General features: G+C 42.1%; 1 protein-coding gene across 5 annotated transcripts in view; it reads left to right on the forward strand.

The window, feature by feature from the left end:
• Nucleotides 1–20,276, forward strand: part of LOC132394544 (SLAM family member 9-like) — a 100,177-nt gene that overhangs the window by 325 nt on the left and 79,576 nt on the right. The window lies entirely within an intron of this gene.

Here is a 20,276-nt window from a genome sequence, read left to right on the forward strand (position 1 = left end):
CCACGTTTGCCGTTGCAGATCGGGGGTGGTGGGGAGACTTTCTGTAAGCACCCTCGGTGCCTAACTGGGACAGTGAGACTGGGATCTCACGCGATTAAGCGAGAAAACCTTAACCGTTTTATGATCGAAATGTGTAAAAAACACACAAATCTCAAGAAACTTCTCTCTGGTTGTGGTAGCTTTACACATTCATGCCCCCCTGGCACCTGGAACTTCCACCACACTGCTAGGGTCTTCTACAGTGAAGACTGATGCAAAATATTTATTGTTTGCCCTCTATTTCATTGCCCCCATTACTACCTCTCCCGCATCGTTTTTCAGCCGTCCAATTTCTACTCTTGCCTCTCTTTTACACGTTATGTATCTGAGGAATCTTTTGGTCTCCACTTTAATATTACTTTCTGCTTATTTTCATATTTCACCTTTACCTTCTCAATGACTTTTTTACTTGCCTTCTGTTGGTATTTAAAAGCTTTCCAATCCTCTAAATTCCCACTAATCTTGGTCTATTAAATGCCCTCTCTTTGGTTATTACTGTCTGGGGGTCTTTATGCAACTTTCAACAGGGTCTTTTTACCCTTTTAGTTCCTTAGATTTATCCACAATGATTCAACACTTCCGACCCTGTCACCTCGTTCTAATATTTGAGATAACTTTTTTTTTACCAACAGAGCAATGCCACCCTCTCTGCCTTCTTGACTATTCTTTTGATACAGTGTGTATCCTTGGACATTAAACACCCAGCTATAATCCTTCAGCCAGCATTCCGTGATGCCTACAACATCATACTTGTCAATCGGCACATGTGCTGCAAGTTCAGCTACTTTATACTGGATACTGTGTGCATTTAGATACAATATCTTCAGTTCCATGTTCACCCTTTTCATTTTTATACTGGATACTGTGTGCATTCAGATACAATATCTTCAGTTCCGTGTTCACCCTTTTCATTTTTGTGGCACCATGCTCCACCTTTTTTGATTCCTAACTTTGTCTGAGCTTTTCGATTTTGTCTGCCCTTTATGTTGCAACTCATCCTGTTGTCTGTAATTTTACCCGATCAACAGCCTTGCCTCAGCACACATTCCCTCTGCTTGTAAACTGGTTACCTCATCTTCAGTTCTATTACCTGCCTTTCCTTTGACAGTACTTGAAATATATACTGATCAGGACATAGTCACACCATGCTCAAACATTTGATTCCTAAATTTGCCTGAGGTCTTACCAACATTTGCCTCCACAACCTCTCTGCCAAGTGTTCTGGCACTCTGGTTCCCATTCTCCTGCAACTCTACTTGCCCAAATAATGAAGGCCGATACACCAAATGCCTTCATCACCATCCTATCAAATTGTGCAGAATATTTGAATGATCTTTGGACATGGACTCCAAGATCTCTCTATTGCATCTTACTGGGTAACATGAACCAATCCTCATAGGGGGATCAGAAGTGGAGAAAGTGAGTAACTTCAAGTACCTGGGTGTCAAGATCTCTGAGGAACTAACCTGGTACCAACATTCTGCTAAAAAGAAGGCAAGACGGCAGCTATATTTCATTAGGAGTGTCAGGACATTTGGTATTTCACCTAAAAGACCTGAAAATATCTGCAGATGAACCATTCTGTCATTGTCTGGTATGGGTTGGGGTGTTGGTGGCTACTGCATAGCATCAAAAGAAGTTACAGAGAGTTGTAAAATGAGTCAACTCCATCTTGGGCACAAGCCTCTGTAGTATCTATTCAAGCAGCAGTGCCTCAGAAAGGTAGCGTCCATTATCAAGGTCCCCCATTACCCAGGATGTGCCCCCTTCTCATTGTTACTGACAGGAAGGTGGTTCAGATGCCTGAAGACACACACTGAGCGATTCGGGAATAGCTTCTTTCCCTCTGCCATCTGATTCTGAAATAGACATTGAACCCAAAAACACAGCTTCACATTTTTTTTAATTATTTCTGTGACCACCAGCTGCTTGTCTTTTGATCAGCTGCGCTGGACCGGTAATTGAAAGGCCTGCTGCTGCGTCTGGGCGCGGAGACTACCTCCAGGTTTTTCCTGTGTTTTTGGATTTGGACTATATATATAGATTTGATTTTTACGTCTTATAGATTTTATACTATGTGTTTTTTTTTTGCCTGATCTTCTCGGGATTTTTAAGGGGGAGTGGGGTGGGATTTGAAGGTCAATGTACCTGACCCATTTTGTTTGTTTTTTTTTGTGCGGAAGGAGAGATTTAGGAGGCTAGACGTATATGTTCACTGTAATTGATTTATTTTTTGGTATACTATCATATATTTCATTGTACCCACCCCTAAGTGAACAAATTTCATGGCATATGCCAGTGATATTGAACCTGATTCTGGACCTGATAAGAATCCTGCCATTAACTCTGTATTCTGACTTCAAATACCACTTTCTTCATTTTCAATCTTTTTTATTAATTTAAAAAAATAAGCGTAGATACAAGTCAGTGGGGAAATTATCTTGTCAAAATCATGTATAGTATAATGCTGAGCTAATAGAAAAAGAACCACAGCTCCTCTTATCATAGAAAAAAAAGACTCAATATTTCTGTTATTGAGAAAGAAAAAAAATCCACTAAACTAACTTAAAACAAAACAAAAATACAGGGGATTGGGCAGTCCATTTTGAGGATATAATTTTAAAAAAAGGAAAAATCCTTCTGGTCAAATCTAAAACTTCACAGAGAGGAAAAAAAGATTACCTAGAAAAGTCAAAAAAAATTAGATCATATGAAAATTTTTAATCAAAGGTCACCAGGTTTGCTCAAATTTAAAAGATGTACCAAACATCCAACTTCTAATTTTCTCCAAACTTAAACACGACATGATAGAGGGGAGCCAGAAAAATAAAACAGTAGGTGAATTGGGATCCTTCCAATACAACAAAATAGCTCTCCTAGCCAATAAACTTGAAAAAGCTATCATGCGTTGAGTGGAAGCAGGAACATTTCCCTCGTCCTTTGGAGTAATCCCAAGGGTTGCTGTAAATGAATTAGGTCCAAACTTATGACTTCTGATAACGTTCTGAAAGCATCTCTCCAAAAGTTATTTAACTTTATACAGGACCAAAACATATGAGTTAAGGTAGCCACCTCAGTGTTGCATCTATCACAGGTGGGATTTATATTAGAAAAAATATGCACTAATTTATAAGATAAATTAGTTCCACTTTCTAAAGTGTTATCACTTAGCATTTTTCCAGATTGCACTCTATTGGCTATTTCTTAGCCCAAGTTTCTGCATCTTATCAATGTCCTAGTTTAAACTGTAGCTGCTCAGCCAATTCTCTGTTTCCTACCAATGTCCTGTTGAAACCGACAGCAACCTTTTTTGTTATCCACAACAGCAGTCAATTTTATGTCATGTGCAAACTTACTAATCACCCTTCCACTCCCTCATCTATGTCATAAAAATCACTGTGGCTAAGAGTCCCAGAACAGACCCCTGTGCATCACTACTTGTCATTGACCTTTGGTGTTTCACTGGGTATTTTCCATCTACTGCCACCCTCTTCCTTCTGTGGGCAAGTCATTTCTGACTCCACATAGCCAATGTTCCTTGGATCCTTGAATCTTCAGAGTTCCTGAATGAGCTTTGTCAAATGCTTTACCAAAATCCATATACAATGACATCCAATCTGCTACTTTTATCAAAGTGTTCTGTCCCTTCCTTGAAGATTTGTCTGCCCTTTACAAATCCATGCTGACTAATCATGATCAAACCATGCTCTTCCAAATGATGATCAATTCTGTCTCTAAGAATCCTCTCCAACAGTTTGTCCAACACTGATATAAGATCACGGGTCCATAATTCCTAAAAATTATCCTTATTACCTTTCTTAAACAAAGGAAAAACATTTACCACCCTCCAATACCCATCCCTATTCTTGATAGGCCTGTAAGTCCCTAAATCTGTGTCTCAATTTGCACTAACATCATTTTGTTATTTTTATTGCGTCATATAATTTATGTATAATTTACATCAATTTATGTTTGTGAACAGTAATTTATATACGCCATGTTTGTAATGTACTGTGCTGCTGCTGTAAAGAGCTCATTCTCACGGAAATAAATTTAACTTTTACATTATTCATTTACAACTTGTAATGCAACTGGACTCTGGAGCTTCAGGGTAGATGTTAATGTATTTATGTGCTTAACCATCGGTGCTAGTGTACTCAGTTTAAGACATCCTTTCAGAATTGCAGGCTACAGACCGGAAGATTTATTTCATGTTATTAACGGTTACCTAGCTGCAGCAGGTGTTTGGAAATTGCCCATGTCTAATACACCTACATCTCTTGTCTAGGATTCACAGGGACCAGCATGTTGTCTGGAGAGGGTTCACTCCCTACAACCCAAACAAATGGGGACGGTTTCCTCAAGTAACATATAACATCCCCTTTTACTGCATGTTATAATGGGAAAACCCAGGGTAATCTTACACGGATATCTAGGAACGGCAACAGCTCACACTTGATACAATGGCAAATTTAGGCTACATCCACACTAGACCGGATAATTTTGAAAACGCCGGTTTCGCGTTAAAACGATAGGCGGCCACACTATGCGTTTTTGAAAAGATCTCTATCCACACTGAAACGGAGATTTCGGCGAATCTCCTCCTGCTGTGCATGCACAGGACTCATCTACCGAAAAGAAGCGACATGTTTGGTTTCAAATCTCACCGTAAAAGTGCGCGTTTGTGTAGTTACAGACTAGAAAAACTCAAAAAAGAAGGACAACTGTTGGCTCTTGCGCAGGAGAACTTAAATCAAAAAAAAAACAAATACTGGAGTGTACAGCGGCAACCAACAGGGAGTTCACGGACAGATTGATCCGGCTGATGACGAACATTGAAAAACTGACTAACTCTGTTGCATTAATAAAGCACCTTGTTAAATGTATAAAACATGTCTGCATCAGCGTTATCTTGTATTTCCATATAATGTTACATTAGGCTGTTACACATCTATTGTCAGGGAAGTACTTGCATAAATAGGTAAACGCCTTGCTTTCAGCTCCTTTTTTCTCTGGTAGAAGGCATTATTATCCTCTGTTGCTGAGTGTATTCACAGTCTGGGAGTTTGGCTGTCCTGACTTATACTCTCTATATTGTGTTGTGGTTGGTCTGGAGTTGCTGTTGTTTTTTCTTGTGTTGTGGGGCTTGGGGAGGACACTAAGCTTACTTGTCTTTAATTTAGGTGCTTTTATTTGCTAAATTCTCTTTCTTTGTAGCAAATTGTTATTGTATGCTTAATTTTGCACTGTTTTAATGTTCCTCATTGGGATTTGGGATTTTTAGTTTGTAAAATGTTTTGAAAAACTAATTAAAAATTTAAATAAATAAATAAATAGGTAAACCACCTTCATATGAGCAAGGACAGAAAACAGGGCAAAGTATACTTATTTATTCAGTAAAGTATGAGTCAAAGTATTTGGTGAGTACATTTCTAACTCTTCTGGCTTCAGTCTCGTTGCTGTCTGTTCTGAAATCGTTAGGTTGCGCTTAAGAAAACAATGAAATAGCACGCTGCCATCTGACAGCATTTTCAGAAGTCTCCAGTTACCCCGTCCACACTGATCTGCCCGAGCAGTGTTTTCAAAAATACCCACCTGGAAAGCTCCGGTTTTGGGGAATGAAAACGCCGTGGCGTGGATGTAGCCTTACTTACCATGGTTGGGGGGGGGGGGGGGGTTAACCAGGAAGAACACAAGGCCTATCCTGTTGCTATGATTAACATGGAAATTAGATGGAAATAAGCAGTGGTGATGTATTACAGGATCTGAGTAGAGATAACAATTCAAATACAGAGCGATGAGACACAGAACAGGAAAGCACACAAACACGCCCTTAGGCCCATCTAGTCCATGCCAATGTATTAATTGACTTAACCTGATCCACAGCCCAGCATACCCCTCCCATCCACATGCAAATTTCTCTTCAATGTTGAAATTGAACCTGCATGAACCTTGTTCCTAAGCAGCTCTTTCCACAATCTTACCAGCTTCTGTGAAGAAGGTTCTCCTCATGTTTCTTTTAAATATTTCACCTTTCATCCTTAACCTAAGACTTCTAGTTCTAGTCTCACCAACATGTGGAAAATGCCTCCTTGCGTTTACCCTATCTATAACTCTCATAATTTTGTGTTTGCTTATTGGTTCATATTTTATAACTTGATTTTGGTTAGAGTATTCACTTGTAACTTGGAAGTCCGATGTGGGAGCTCTTTCTTGAGAAGCTCCAGAGAATAATTTGAAGATGAACCTCTGTTCTCCTGCATGCAATGTTTTCATTATACCTCTACCTCTGTACTTGTGCACATTACAATAAACCTGACTGACACACTCCAAAGCAGAGCAGTCAACAGTTAATACCACAAGAACGACCCCGGCACGACTAGAGCATTAACACAGACATGAACTGTTGGAGGAGCTCCTCACTCAGTGACACAGCTGGTAGTGCTGTCACCTCACAGCTCCCATGAACTAGGTTCAGAAAAAAAGCTCAAAAGTTCAAAGGTTCATTTTTTATCAAAGAATACAACTCTGAAATTCTTCTTCTCCATGAAACTAAGAAGGAAAAGAAAGGCAGCACAATCATCAACCCCCAAGTCCCACCTCCCCACACAAAGAAAACAAACAAAATGGAAGAGGCACATCGACCCCCAAAAAATGGGAAATTTCAGGTAAAAAATTATGAGACAGAAAGAAAGTCTACAGTCCAAGTCCACATCGAAAACACAGAAAACCTGGGTAACATTCTCCAAGCACAGCAGCAGGTTCTCCCCTCTCTGGCACTCGCCTTCCACATTCACCTTGATGTTTCAATCTCCTTTGTTGCTTTAGTCGGTGCACAACGGTATCTTTAATCAGCTTCAATCATGACTGCCGGTGCTGTCTGTGTGGAAACTCTCCTGTGACATAGGCTTCCTACCCCATTCCAGAGGTGTGTGTTGGTGGATTAACCGGTGACTATGAATCACCACCTTGTGTGATTGAGCGGCTGAACTAAAATGGGGTTGGTGTTGCTTTAGTGCAAATGTTTTGGACAGATCTGATGGGCTGAAGGGTCTGTTCCTACTAGATGACTTTTCCTTCATGTGGCATCCAGAGTCATTATCAGCGAACTTTTGTCATTTTGCCCTCCCATCTCCTTTGATCCTCTGTCAAGGACCTGCAGTGCAAGTGTGTGCAAGTGAGCAGAAATTGTATTAGCTACACATTGGCATTAATTGATAGCAGAGAGGAAAGGGTGGAATGGCTGTACTGCAGGAAGTGGATCTTATCCAAATAGTAGCCACCTACATACTTCAGTTGTCATGATCACATCTGTTCTCAGCTTTACTTAATCAGTGACTCAGAGCCCCAAACATCAAGATCATTTCTTAGAACTGTGGATTCCAATAATTGGGACACATCTGGACTGGTACATTTCAGACCAATTAAATGGATACCCCAATTAGCTAAAGTTTCATGGAAATAATTAAAAAGCAATAAAGAAAGAAATTTACCACTTAAATTATGTACTAAAATTAATAACAGAGCAAAGCAGAACACGATGAATACTTCCAGTCAGACAGCGGCATGTTCGGGAGGGGGAGGTGGAAACCAAAGGTACTTTTTCAGAAACGGGAAAATCTGCAGATGCTGGAAATCAAAGAGACACACTCAAAATGCTGAAGAAACTCAGCAGGCCAGGCAGCATCTATGGAAAAGAGTAAACAGTCGACATTTTGTGCTGAGACCCTTCATCGGGACTGGAAAAAGGAGATTAGAAGTTAGAGTAGGAAGAGTGCAGGGAGGAGAGGGAGAAGTACAGAGTAGTAGGTGCTAGGTGAAACTGGGAGAGGGGGAGGGATGAAGTAAAGAGCTGGGAAGTTGATTGGTGAAAGAAATACAGGGCTGGAGAAGGGGAAGTCCGATAGGAGGGAACAGAAGGCCACTGAAGAAAGGGAAGGGGGAGGAGCACCAGAGGGAAGTAATGGGCAGATAATGAGATAATATGAGAAAAGGAATTGAGAATGGGGAACAGTGAAGGAGAAGTGGGGCAGAGGGCAATTACTGGTGGCTGGAGAAATTGTTGTTCATGCCATCAGGTTGGAGGCTACCTGAACAGAATATAAGGTATTGCTCCTGAAACTGAGTGTGACCTCATCGCAGCAGTAGAGAAGGCCACAGAATGACATATCAGAATGAGAACGGAAAATAGAATTGAAATGAGCGGCACCAGAAGATCCCACATTTTCTGGTGGAATTGATAGTCGGCGAAGTTGTCTCCCAACTGACACCAAGTCCCACACATAATTCACTGTACCTCTGTGTCCAACACATAATTCTTTGTACCCTTGAAAGTAGCACATTATTCTCTCTAACTTCTGCCATCTCCAATGGGATCCCACCACCAGGCACATCTTTCCCTTCCCCCTACTTTTCACTTTCCACAGGGATTGCTCCCTACGTGACTCCCTTGTCCATTCGTCCCTCCCCGCTGATCTCCCTCCTGGCACTTACCCTTGCAAGCAGAAGAAGTGCTACACCTGCCCTACTCCTCCTCCTTCTCACAGCCCCAAACAGTTCTTCCAGGTGAGGTGACACTTCACCTCTGAGTCTGTTGGGGTCATCGATTGTATCCAGTGCTCCTGGTGAGGCCTCTTGTATATCAGTGAGACCCAATGTGTTTCTCTCTATCACCTTATCTCCTTACCTGCCCATCACCTCCCTCTGGTGCGCCTCCTCCTTCCCTTTATCCCATGGCTATCTGTCCTCTCCTATCAGATTCCCCCTTCCCCAGCCTTTATCTCATTCATCAATCAACTTCCCAGCTCTTTATTTCACTTGCACTCCCTCTCTCGGTTTCACCCATTACCTACTACCTTGTGATTCTTCCTCTCCTCCCCTCACCCTTCTTACTCTAATTTCTCATTTTTTACTCCCAGTCCTGATGAAGGGTCTTGGCCCATTGTTTACTCTTTTCCTGGCCTGGCCTGGCCTGGCCTGCTATGTTCCTTCAGCAATTTGTGTGTATTACAAAGGTGCTTTTTCCGTGGTTAAGTGTCCTTTTTAAGATCGCAAGACAATGCTGGACTCCTGCAGGTCTAGCCCATCAGCAAGCTGCTCATTGGTGGGGGTGCTGGACTGGGTGCCGGCTGTATTGCTGCCTGTTGCCGGAAAGCATCGGAAGGAAGCATTGGAATTGGAACAGGAAGGCAGCATACAGTGTAGCCATGGGTTTTTCTCTTGCGATCACAAGATCCTGTTGGACGTTGATAATGTAAGATGCTGCAGGTTGTTTGGTCATGCACTAGATGGTGGGGGAGCTGTGTGGCCTTGGTTGTAGTAGAGACTAGAAATCAACTTGTTTTAATTCCTGGCCCTTTCTGGCCTCTCTAACCTGAATGCTTGAAAACGCAATGAGCAAAACAGGTCTGAATTGTCTTATGGTATATCTCTCAACAGCTTTCAGCGACAAAAAAGACACAGAACTGCTGCTATTTAGCAGGGTGCAGTGTCTAACAACATACAAAAGCAAATGATAGTGAGAAACTGAATGGAAACAGTCTCCTGCCCCAGTTAAGCAGCATAGTGTCCCAAACAAAGGAAGGGGATCTCAGCTATTTTCTCAATTAGCTTTCGTTCTTTAATGGTTGTCCATTTAACCAAAGGTCCAATTAAATGCAGTTCACCATGAACGTTGCCTGGATTGGAGGGTGTACCTTATGAGAATAGGTTGAGTGTACTTGGCCTTTTCTCCAAAAGAGGTGACCTGTTAGAGGTGTATAAGATGATGAGGGGCATTGATTGTGTATATAGTCAGAGGCTTTTTCCCAGGGCTGAAATGGTTAACACAAGGGGGCATAGTTTTAAGGTGCTTTGAAATACGTACTGAGGGGATGTCAGGGGTAAGTTTTTCATGGAGAGTGGTGGGTGCGTGGATTGCACTGCCGGCAGAATGGTGGAAGCACAATAGGGTCTTTTAAGAGCATCTTAGATAGGTACATGGAGCTTAGAAACATAGAGGGCTATGCAGTAGGAAAATTCTAAGCAGCCTCTGGAGTAGGTTACATGGTTAGCACAACATTGCGGGCCGAAAGGCCTGTAACGTGCTGTAAATTTCAATATTCTGTGTTATATGTTCTAAAACATAATTTTACTATCTGTTCCTTATTTAATCTTTTACTGTTATCAGTAAACAATGGATATATAAACAGAGGTTTGTATATTAAATATTAACTGAAATTATAAAAAGAGCAGCTGCTAAGCATGCTGTAGTTAAGGGCAGCTCTGGCAGTATCTGTGTGGTTTCAGGATGTAGTGCACAATAAAATGTCACCTTCTGTTCAAGGGAGATGGGATCGAGTGTGTTGGGCTGTGATAGGAGAAGGGGGGGGGGGTACCTTACTTTCAGCGTGCTGTGAAGGGGAGGAGGGTAGGGGAAACTAGCTGATTACTATAGCATCCTGAGCACTTTGGATGTGATTGCTACCCCAGTGTAGTCAAAATACACTGATCTGATGTGTGCATGCCAAGTGCCCAGTACAACCCATTTCTGACCAGGAGAAAGGACTGGCCCGGAGAATGGGGAAAAACAGCACATCTGCACATTACTGTTATCTGGTATCTATCTTTTGTCCATCTTACAGAGAGGGTGAATGAAACTAATCTAATTGATAATACATAATGCAGTTCTATAAATGCTCTTCAATTATTCATCCACTTGCAGATGGTATTAGTTGATTCTAGGACTTAGACAAATCGGGAAAATGGGCAAAAAAAGTGGCAGATGGAATACGAGGGATGATTGATGAGTTTGTGGCCTAGGGTAGAAGGAGATGAGTTATTAACTTCAAACTTTCTGCATAATCACTCAAAAAGTTGACCTGCATTTGCATGTAACAAGAGCTGTATAACTCATCTCCTTCTACCTTAGGCCAGAAACTTATCAATCACCCCTCGTACAGTGTTGGGAAATGTATGATTATGCATTTTGGTAAAAGGAACAATAGTGCGGACTATTATCTAAATGGGGAGAAGATTCAAACATAAAAGGTGCAGAGGGACTTGGGAATCCTCGTGCAAGACTCTCAGAAGGTGAATTTACAGGTTGAGACGGTGGTAAAGAAGGCAAATCCAATGTTGCCATTTATTTCAAGGAGAATATAAGATAAAATCAAGGGGATAATGCTGAGCCTTTATAAGACACTAGTCAGGCCACACTTGGAGTATTGTCAACAGTTTTGGGCCCCATATTTCAGAAAGGATGTGTTGTATTTGGAGAGAGTCCAGAGGAAGTTCATGAGGATGATGCTGGGAATAAAGGGGTTAATGTGTGAGGAGCATTTGGCAGCTTTGGGCCTGTACTCACTGGAATTTAGAAGAATGTGTGGGGGTCTCATGTGTCTCATTGAAACCTACCACATGTTGAAACGACTAGTTAGGGTGGATGTGGAGAGGATGTTTCCTATGGTGGGGGTATCCAGAACTAGAGGGCAGAGCCTCAAAATTGAGGGCACAATGATTTAGAACAGATGTAAGAAGGAATTTTTTTAAGAGTGGTGAATCTGTGGAATGCTCTGCCACAGACCGTGGTGGAGGCCAAGTCTGTTGGTATATTTAAGGTGAAAGTTGATCAGTCAGGACATCAAAGGATATTGTGAGAAGGCAGGTGTATGTGGTTGAGTGGGATCCGGGATCAGCCATGATGGAATGGTGAAGCAGACTCGCTGAATTCTGCTCCCATGTCTTACAGTCTCAGTTCAAGTTTAAATTTATTGTTGTTCAACAGTATACGTGCATACAATGAAATGAAACAAAACTGATCCAGACCAGGGTGCAAAACAGGGTAAATACAACTCAAACACAGCACGTAAAAAAATGTTACCACAAATAAATTAAGAAATAATGAAATGTGTCCCAGAAGACTGACAAGTTGATTCTCACATGGTTGCTCTGTGATCGGATCAGTGATATGTAGAGGGGGAGTTGCGTTTGCTACTAGTTGATGCACCATCAATAACTCTCGGAGACGGGAGGTGAATGATAGGCTTTTATTAGCTACAAGAGACCACCACACAACATCCTGGAGACTGAGGGAGGAGCAGTGCCTCCAATCGCCTTTATACAGGGGTCTGTGGGAAGAGCCACAGGAGCAGTCAGCAGAGGGGCGTGTCCAGACAGGTATACATAGTTCACCACACTAGTACATTGTGCTCCTGATATCTGAAGCCCCTTAGTTGCTTCTCCCTTTTCACTTAGCACGGCAAATGTATCAGTTCCCAGCTTGTGTAACTTCATTGCCTGGTGATAACAGACTAAAGCAATTGTGTGAATTTTCACTTGCTAAGCAAGGCATAGTTTGACTCAGATGTAATGGACACCACACAGATGCAGTATTGTCCACGTCCATTAAAAGACCAGAATGTTTTTGTATATTTGCATTCTTTTTAGTCAATTGAAAGCCTCTCTTATGTCTTTGATCTTGGAAGCAGTGGCACTAATATCCATCCCACTGAAAGTCAAGAAACAAAGAATGTTCTATTCTCCTCACAACTAATGTAACAAAATATTCTTTTCAATGGAAGGCTCAACTTTATCCAGTGTGTAGGTTATTGACGTGAAGTTAAAGAGGTGAAAGCATAAAGGGTACAGAAAGTTAATGCAGAAATCAGCTGTGGGAACAAAGCTGAGTTTACTGGTAAAAGGAACATGTCTGCAAAGGTGCAATGAAAAACCTGCAGCTGCATCGCAGGTCCACAGCATCAGAGAGACAACATTCACAAATGAAAGTAAATATCAAATCAATTATACAAAATTAGACAATAAGATAATTACAGCAAAAAAAATTCCATTGTTAGAGCACAATGTTCATTGTGTTTATTGTGCTGCTCCCAGTATTACATAATCAAGGACTTCCTCACCCAGGACATTCTCCCTTCTCCCCCTACCTACCAGGCAGAAAACACAAAGGTCTGAAAGCACACATGGCCAGGCTCAAGAGCGGCTGCCATGCTGCTGTTATGAGACAATTGAATGGTCCCATTGTATGGTGGGATGGGCTGCTGTCTTCACAGTGCACTTGCTCAAGGATGCACGTGACCATCTGTCCACACTGCACTCTGTCTGTAACTGTAACATTTTATTCTGCATTATCTTCATGTTTCTCCCCTTGTACTACCTTCTGAGATGTACTGATGAGATGAAATGATCTGTATGGATGACAGAGTGAAATGTCTCACTTTACCTCAGTACATGTGGTGATGATAAATCAATTTAATGATACTGAAGTGTGATTAGAATTATGCAGATTGGTTCGAGATCTGAATAGCTGAGGTACTCTAAAAACTGTGTATGAGTCATGACTTTTGGTAGCTGTGAGAAGATTGTGGAGATATTTGACAGTAAATATTGCCTCTTCTTGGGGCTGCACCTCCTGCAGATACTGACAATGATGCAGATGGGTGAACAAGTGAAGTATTGGGCTGAATGTAACACTCTGCTGCCTTGTACTTTCCTGTGAATTTGAATTGTCCTACCAGATCATGATGCAATGGTTCAGGATACTTTCCACAGTACATCTGATGAAGTTTTATAGAGTGCTCAGTAGAGAGGGTCCAGAGAAGGGCTACAAGAGTGGTCCTGGGAATTAAAGAGTTAATGAGTGAGGTGTGTTTGACAGCTCTGGGCCTCTACTCATTGGAGTTTAGAAGAATGAAGGCATGATGTCTCACTGAAAGACACCAAATATTGAAGAGTGGACATGGAGAGGATGTCTCCAGTAGTGGAAGAGCCTAGGCCCAGAAAGCACAGCCTCAGAATTGAAGGATGTGCCTTTAGAACGGAGGTGAGGAGCGATTTCTTTAGCTGGAGAGTGGTGAACCTGTGGAATTCATTGCCACAGATGGCTGTGGAGGTCATTTGGGTATACTTAAAGTGGAAGTTGATAGGTTCTTGTATAGTAGGGCATCAAAAGTTACTGGAAGAAGATAGGAGCATGGTGTTAAGAGGTAAATAAATCATCCATGATCAAATGGAAGCAGACTTGGTATAGGGCCTAATTCTGCTCCCACATCTGAGAATGTAGTGATGTTAGGGTATCTTACATGGGAAATATCTGCACAAATTAGAATTATTGCTCATGGAGCTGAGTTAGATGTGGTAGTAACCAATTAATGCAATGCTGGGGTGAACCCTGGAATAATGCAGGCACAAAGGATTTTCCTGACTGGAAGAGGGTCTGAATGAACCTCCATGTCCACAAGATCAAAAGCCTTGCCAAACTGTGGGAGTTATCACCTTTGAGTTTAAACAGCATATGACTTAGTGAGACATCAATTTTTTCCTTTAGGCTGATGGTTTCCAACCTAGGGTCCTGGACCCCTTGCTTAATGGCATTGCTCCATGGCATTAAAAAGTTTGGGAGCCCCTGCTTCAGTGGATTTTTCACAGAATCCTGTATTCAGTGCAGATACTCCGGTTTGTCCATGCAACATAATGAGAGTGGTCCATAGCAACTCCCAAATGATCTGAAGCACTCCAAAGTCATTGCTAAATGGCTACATCCACCACACTCTAGATGGGAAGTGACAAGCCTTGTAAATATTCAGAATTATTTCACTTAACCCATCAATTCCATGTCTTGTCTAAGAGAAATCCCATAAGTCACAATCCTACACTGTTTTTCTTGTGCCTTGTTTTCTCTCATAGGCTCATGGACGCTGTTGCTTCTCTAACCAGCCACCCACACACTGGAGGCAATATACAGCGGTTAGTGACCAGAGGACAGGGCCAAACTTGAATGGATGAGACTGTGAGGCAGCTCTACCACCCACTACATCAGCACACTGCTCACATGCAACCAGAGATTTTGAAGTACCTTGAGCATGTCAGCTTTCTCCAAGGTCTTTTGTGCATTTGCCCAAAGTATATCTGTGCTTGCACCGCCTAAAAATTTCTATCACTTTGTTCATATCACTATGGCCACCGTTTCCTTTCGAAATGTAGCACTTGGTTCCTGTATGTGAGACCACATCACTAAATCTATGTGTGAAATCTGTTACCTTCAGCATTGTTTTGTGCTTAGATAAGGTGTTATTTCCTTCTACCTTCTCATGACCAACATGAAGTGATGTGATCCTACTGCAGAACCCAATTCAAATGCAGAGTCATTGACCAGAACCCTTAACTCTATTTGACTCTTTGCTGGAGCTGACTGACCTACCAACTATTTTCAGCTTTCCTTGTATTTCTATAGACTCACCTCCAGTCTTCGTACATTATTGCGGCCTGTGATCGTGCTGCCGCTTTCTCTTCTATCCCGTTGGCCTTAACTTGGCTAACAAGTCAATTCTGTCTTGTAGAATGCCATTCGAAACTCCATTCATGCATCATTTGGAAGTACAACAGAGGAGGAGAAAGAGGTTATGAGTTACATTGATCTCACCCCTGCTATGCTTCTTCATCAAAGAAGTTAATCATTCTAATTTTCCTTATAACAAACACAAGCTGAACTTTCTCTTACCTTGCTGTGAAAGCGGAAACACCAGCTGATTACCAAAACATCCCTGCCTGCTTTGGACATAATTGCTACCAAACTGTACACAATATGCCACACAATATCTTGAGGTCTGCATGGCAAGAGCCCAATATGATCCATTTCTGAGCATGAGAAATGATTGGCCCAGGCAATGGGGAGAAATACACATCTGCATATTACTGCTATCTGGTGCCTTGCATCCTGCCTACAGAGAGGGGAAATGACAGAAATCTTATCCATGATGTGTAAAGCAGTTGTATAAGCACTCTTCAATGATCCTTCCACTCGCAGGTGGTTCAAGTTCAATTTCAAGTTTATTGTTATTTAACTGTATGGCTAACACGAGATTGATATTTTGATTCTAACATGGGTAGCTCCGCATTGGGATTAGTAATACGAAGAGGTGGAAGTGCATTTACTACTGGTTGCACTGTGCCTGTACAAGTTTCCAGCTTCATTACCTCATGTTGACTGGGTAAAGTGACTTCAGATTTTCTCTTACTAAGCAAGGCACGGTTTGACTCAGATGTAACTGAAATATTCACAACTGGGCATCTGAAAACCTTTGTGTTTTTAGTCAATTGAAAGCCTATCTTGTGCTTTCTATCATGGAGGCAGTGGAACTAATATCCATCCCATTGAAAGTCAAGAGACAAAGAGTGTTCTGTTCTCCACACACGTAATGTAACAAGACACTAATTCAATTGGTGATAACATGACCTTGAACTCCCTTAATTTCAGCACTGGTTTTGATCTATTTTTAATGTGTAAAAAAGTGTAAGACTACATCTTGTTTGTTTATGGGCAAAAGCTGGGAAGTGGGCAAGGTACTCTTTCTTATTGGCAATCCACGACTCTAAATCTGATTAGACAATGTCAGGCATCAGATTGATGCTGCTCATGCTTGGATGTCTCTGTGTGAGCTCCAGCCTTGTAGGATGGACGGAGGGGGTCAGCTTGCAGGCAACAAGGCTATACCCCTCTTGTATTTGTAATCCTGCCACTGACACGAGTGAGTGAGTTGGGAGGTAGAACTGACATCTGAGTTACTTGTCAGTGCCAAAATGCCACTGCAGCGGACAATCTGCTTGTTTTAGTCTAATTTTTGGAGTCCTGGTGGAGTTCCCAAACTAACAAAGTTCTGCAGAATCTCGTTAGCTTGGGAATAACATCTTGAAAGCTAAAGAGGATGAGAGTGAAGCTGAGTGGGGCTCCTTCAGAATTGGGTGTGGTGTGCTTGCAGACAGGGGAGAAGCAATCAGAGAAAGGAAATTGCTTTATATCTAACTTTAAAGTTAGATATGGGCCTTGTGGCTAAAGGGATCAGTGGGTATGGAGAGAAAGCAGGTACAGGGTTCTGAGTTGGATGATCAGCCATGATCATACTGAATGGTGGTGAAGGCTCGAAGGGTCGAATGGCCTACTCCTGCACCTATTTTCTATGTTTCTTTTTTTTATAATTTGCCATAGTCAATGAAACTTGGGCAACAAGTAAACTGCTATTTGTTTCGTGCCCCCACCACTTCCTCTCCTTTCTGCCTTCATCTCATTTTCAACCCCTGCACTGAATATCAGATTACAAGCATGAGTAGTTGATTTGGGATGTTGTATCCAGCCTCCAATCCATTCTGGATACCACATGGAGTAAATCCATCTGGCTTCATGATGGTAATGATGGACCATCCACTCTGTATTTCTGGCTGAACAAGATTGCTTCATCCTTGTTCTTGCCACTTACACTGGATAACCCAACGGTGAATGTACTTGCTGTCCTCTGGATGCAGCAAAAAGTATGTGACCAGAGAACATCACCGATGAACTAGTGTAGAAGGGCCGAGATGGCCTGTTCCCATGCTGTAATTGTTATATGTTATACGTTAAATGGTCATATCTGTCATCTGGTTCCAATATGGCCCATGTACGGAGTGAGAGACACTGAAGCAGGTTGATAGTTCACAGACTTTAATGCGAATGGCATTAAAGAGAAAAGAAAACAATAAACACTAGACCAAACAGGGCCATTAACTAAAACTCCCAAATGGAAAACGAAGCCTACACTGCGGCTGAAAAGAACAACTAAGAGTAAAACGAATATCGTTGGCCTTCAGAGCCAGTTGGCTCAACCATCTGCTTCCTCAGGCAAGGCGGAAAGCAGGCTGCAACGCGTTGCCGTGTCCAAGTCTCGACAAATACTACGATAGAATGAATGGAGTTAAATACTATCACGATGAAATAATAATTAGCTGACACGTACATATCCACAAGCGCAATTGCCGAATCTGCTGCACTGCCGAATCCGTGGTGTGACAATATCCCCAACCAGTTGTTCAGCACAGCTGCAACAGTGTCCTCAACCTCAGTATCTGGGAATCGCCACCAACGTACAGGAACGGCAGTACGTACCATTAACAAAATGGTCCACACTTACTCACCTTAGCCACTCTAACAGTATTTCCTAAACCTGCCCCTCAATCACCAAGAAGGACAAGGGCAGCAGGAGCATGGGATCACCACCTTCTGCAGGCTTCCCCTCCTTCATCCCTCCCAGTCACTCGCAGGTCCTCAGTCTCTGCAAAAGAGCAGACACAACCATTATGATTCACTCTGCCCACTCTCTCGAGGAAGTACTGATGGCTGTGTGACAGTGCTGGCCAGACGCTGACAACATGAGTTGTAAAGAATCCTTTTCAAAGGATGTGATGGGGATGAAAGACATGGGGATGGGTTGGTGTTTGAACGTTGAGGCACTTGGCGAACCTGGAAGTGCTGTTCTCTATGAAGTTCCTGACCCCACCCTCCCTTACCCCAGGCATTTTGTGCAGGGGAAGTGCTTGGTTTGACAAGTGCCCCTTGAGGGTGTTGATGGGACAGAAGCTGAGAGGAGCAATTTCATTCTGGAGAGACCCAGTACCATGAGGATAGGAGGACAGTTTTGGAATTAGTGTTTTCTCATTTAAGGAGAGGAGGAGCATCTTCTGACACAGGATGAAAGTGTTTCCTGGGGAGAAACTCGTAGAACTGGCGTCAGTAACTCAAACCAGACAGAAATTAAAGGCCCTCAAGGATTATGTGAGTCAGGCAAGAATGCCGTAATGGAAGCCAGGATCAGATTACCCTCATAATTAATGAAATATGAAGCAGAAATATAATGTCTGCTTCTTATGTTCTGACTGATATAAAGGCATAATTGACTCAAGAACCACATGAGACTCTCTCCCAGTACAAATAACCTCGGCTTGGTATTATGCACCACTTACTGAGCTGCAATGTGAAAGCCTCTTCTGTTTGTGCATTTAGGACAGATCTTCCTGTGGCTGCAGCCCTTTCATGGGTATCCATCAAGCTGTGAAACATGCCATTTAGTAGCTGTGAGAAGATTGTGGGGATATTTGATAGAAAATATTGCCTTTTTTGGCCCCCCGTCTACTGTGGATGCTAACAATGTTGTGGATGGATATGCAAGTGATCTGCAGCTTCTTACATTCCTGTGAAATTGAATTGTCCTATCAGACCATGATGCAATGGGTCAGGATACTTTCAAAAGTACATCTAATGAAGTTTTACAGAGTGTTCACTGGAGAGGGTCAGAGGAGGCTTATGAGAACGGTCCCAGGAAAGGATTAACCTCTGAGGAGAGTTTAATGGCTCCGAGTCTCTACGCACTGGAGTTTAGAAAAATGAAGGTGGGGTATCTGATTGAAATACACCAAATATTGAAAGGTTTCAGTACAGTGGACATGGAGGGGAATGTTCCAAAGATGGGAGAGCCTCAGAACTGAAGGACCCCCACCCTTTCAGAACAGAGGTGAGAAGGAATTTATTTACCCAGAGTGTGGTGAACCTGTGGAATTCATTGCCACAGATGGATGTTGAGGCCAAAGCATTGTGTATATTTAAAGAGGAAGTTGATAGGTTCTTGACTAATAAGGGCATCAAAGGTTACAGGGAGAAGATAGGAGTGTGGGGTTTACAAGGTAAATAAATCATCCATGATCAAATGGAGGAACAGACTTGATGGGCTGAATTATGCTCCTATATCTTATGGCTCTAAAGACATGCCAATCCTCATTAAACTTCTAAGAAAGTAGTAATGTTAGCACATCTTCCATGGAAACTACCTTCACTGTATCAGTTAGAATTAGTGCTTATGAAGCTGGGTTAGATTTGGAATTAACTGGTTAATGCGATGCTGGAGTGAACCTGGAAATAATGCAAACATAAAGGATTTCTCTGCAGCTGAATGAACTTCCATGTCCACAAGGTTGAAAGCCTTACCAAACCGTAGGAGCTATGACATTTGAGATTAAACCTTTTCATCAGTGGGAGGTAAATGCTGATAGTATTGTTACATTGGAAGGCTGACACTGGCTTCTGTTGACTTGTGTGTGAAGATAAATGAGAATGAGTGGTTTTCTTTATTTTAGTAAGCTTTGTAAATGTTTCTAGTTTAAACCAACCTCTTGGCCTGCATTCAGGATTGAAAAATAGGCAGCATATGACTTAATAAGGCATTCATTTTATCCATTAGGGCAGGGGTACCCAACCCAGGGTCCACTGACCCCTTGCTTAATGCTATTGGTCCATGGCATTAAAAAGTGTTGGGAGTCCCTACTTCAGTGGATTTTTAACAGAATTCTCTATTTACTGCAGATATTTTGGTTTGTGCAGGCCTTCCTTAAAATGGTGATCTATGCACATGTGTTGGATTGTCTTAGGTTAGCTATCG

The sequence above is a fragment of the Hypanus sabinus genome, chromosome 5 (genome assembly GCF_030144855.1).
Source record: "Hypanus sabinus isolate sHypSab1 chromosome 5, sHypSab1.hap1, whole genome shotgun sequence".
In the NCBI taxonomy this organism is placed as follows: domain Eukaryota; kingdom Metazoa; phylum Chordata; class Chondrichthyes; order Myliobatiformes; family Dasyatidae; genus Hypanus; species Hypanus sabinus.